We start from the raw sequence: 3,042 nt of genomic DNA, 5'->3' as shown, positions 1-3,042 counted from the left end.
ACTGGTGAACTAAGCAATTGCACTAAAGATAGCAACGTGTAATATTAGGGTCATGCTTGGAATGCCTGCCATTCCGGTCTTCTAAATAGGTATTGCTTGTCATGTCATACCAATTACTGCTATATTGCCTCTCAAGTAAATGTTTGCTTTACAAAAAGGTAATAAATGAAAACAAGAGACAAGGAAAAAAATGCCATGGTTCTGTCCTGCTACAATGCTGTATACGGTTAGATTTCTAAATTTCTGTGTAAAAATATATAATTGTTTATTCGTATTTTTAATGTTTTATCTTATCTTTTTATTTTTTTCCTTTACATTCTATAGGGATTTAAAGTTTAACATATCAATACTAGATGGAAAATGCCTGTTCCATGCTATGTCTAAGATGTTTGATATTCAGACAGACAGTGAGATTAAGCTCAGCTGTCTATGTTGTAGGATAATAATATCATTAAGTTTCTCTTCTGGAGGGTTAACAACTTAAGTTTGCAGACCAAAAATTAGAGAAAAAGAAAGGCTTCAAGGACAACTAACATTTTGGCCCTAGCCATTCAAGGCCAGTGAGGACTCAGGACATAAGAGAACCTGTACTGTAACATCATGTAACCCAGTGGTGTCCCAAATTACAATTGCTATCTCTTCTTGCTCAGTTGTTCCCTTTACTACTATGTAATGACCTTCATCATCTTTTCTGATCATTTTTGTCTTGAAATACACTTTATCTGAAAATAGGATACTGTTCTTGCTTGCTTTGGGACTCTGTTTCCATGGGGCATAGTTTGCCATCTTTTAACTTTCTGTGTGGATCAACCACATGGTTGCTTTTGCACCGTACAGTTGGCTTTTGGATTGTGATCCAGTATTTTAATTTATTTCTTTTGATTGGGAGTTAAGATCATTTACATTGAGAGTTACTACTGACAGCTGTTGACTGATTCGTATCATTGCATTTTTTTAAAGTTGGTGATTTTTTCTCTTTTGCTTAACTATTTACCCAGCTTGGTATATTAATTTCTTTGGGCTCTTAGATATTGTTGGATTCATTTTTCTCCATCCAGGATTTCTTTAAATATTTCCTATAGGGCCTTAATATAGCTCAATGGCACAGTGCCTTCCTGGCAAGCACGGAGTCCTGAGTTCCATTCCTGGTACCAAAAAATTTCTACAATGCTGGTTAGGTAGTCATAAATTGCATAAGATGCTCTTTGTCATGGAAAGTCTCTACTTCTCCATAAATTTTTTTTGTTTTGCTTTTGTCTTGAAGTACCAGAGACTGAACGCAGGACCTTGTGCTTGTGAGGCAGTTGCTTACATCACTCAGCTCTGTCCTTGGCCCTCTCCATCAGTTTTGAAAGACAGTTTTTCAGGATATATTAACCTGGGTTGAAAGTTGTTTTCTTTCTGTAAATTGAAAATTTTCACTCTAAGCTCTCCTGGATCTTAAGGTTTGTGTTGAGAAGTCTCCTGTTGTTCTGATAGGTATGATTTTATAAATTATTTAATGCTTTTAGTGTTCTGTATTCGTGCTGTACTTCTGAGTCTTTAACACTATGTGTCCTAGAGAAATTCTTCTCTGGTTATGAATATTTGGAGTTCTATGTGTTTCATTTAACTAGAAGTTGAATTTGTTCCTTATACTTGAACAATTTTCTGCTATGATTTTGTTGAATAAATGTTTTATACCTTTCAAACTATCCTCTGATCTTTCTTTAATGCCTATAATTCTTAGGTTAGTTTTTAAGAGTCATCGAGCAACTGTTGAATGGCTTCCATGATCTCCTGAGTATACAGTCCCCTGCTTCCACCTCATCTTCTGTTCTAACACTCCTCTCGCCCTCGCTTTGAGCTCACTTTGTGGCCCAGGCTGGCATTGAACTCAAAGAGACATCCTCCTGCTTCAGCTTCCTGACTGCTGGGATTACAGGCATGTGCCACCACACCTGGCACACTGGTAATTTCTGTTTCTAATAATCTCAATAAGATTTTTTACATCCTGGACTTCTGTTTGACAGCACTACACAGTCTCTAATTCTTTACTAAAATGGTATTCATATTTTGTTTCCTCTTGGTACTCAAAGTTTGTTTGTGTCTTTTTTAAGGTCACTATTTTATTTTATTTATTATTAATTAATTAATTTACTTATTTATTTATTGTGGTACTGGGGATTGAACTCAGGACCTTGCACTTGCCAGCAAGTGCTTATGCTACTGAGCTATCTCTCTGGCCAAGGTCACTATTTTATTAATACAATCTTTCACCTGTTTAGTTGTATCATCTTATGAAGATCATATTGATCTATATTTTGTTCCTTCTTTTATCCCTTCAAACATTTCACTCATTTCAGTGTTTACTGCCTCCACATTAGTACCAATGGGATCAGCTTGTGGGAAGTCAAGAAATTCTGGAGGCATCTTGTGACCTTTTTTTGTGGTGTCTATTGTCCTATTGGTTGCTCTTGTTGTTTGCTTGCTTGCTTGTCCTGAGGTCTGATGATAAATTATGACAGCAAAATTGTGCCACTATCAGAGAAATCTCTTTAGCTATTATAGTTCCCAATGATGTGATCTTGGTTTTGGTTATGTTTTGGTATTTGTACAACTCTTCACATACTCGGAGTAATAGGTCACACCTGGTCACAATCTTGAAAGGAAAGAGCATTATTAGTACAGATAGGATATTGGGGGCTGAGGCATTCGTGCCCCTCCTTGCAGTTGAATTTGAGCACTACCCTAAAGCCATCCCTCCCTTTTCACTCCCCTTGGCTCATTTGAGCTCTGCCACCTTGGGACCATTCCATATAACCTCAGACCAAAGCACACAGTCTCTCTTCCTCTCATGCTCTTGATCCCAGAGGCTGATTTATATGCATGGGGTGCGATGAGCCTTTTTTTGTCAAACCAGCACTATTTCTCTGTTCATGACCTTCAACAAATATAACTGCTTTTTCCTCATGCTTGATTGTATGCTTTGCAATTCTTTGCAGCCACACACAAAAATGTGGACTCTATCTGACAAATCCATCACATGGTAATAAGACCAGT

This window comes from Octodon degus, unplaced genomic scaffold, assembly GCF_000260255.1.
Source record: "Octodon degus isolate 3935 unplaced genomic scaffold, OctDeg1.0 scaffold00016, whole genome shotgun sequence".
Taxonomy (NCBI): domain Eukaryota; kingdom Metazoa; phylum Chordata; class Mammalia; order Rodentia; family Octodontidae; genus Octodon; species Octodon degus.
Note: the sequence above shows the minus strand (reverse complement) of the source record.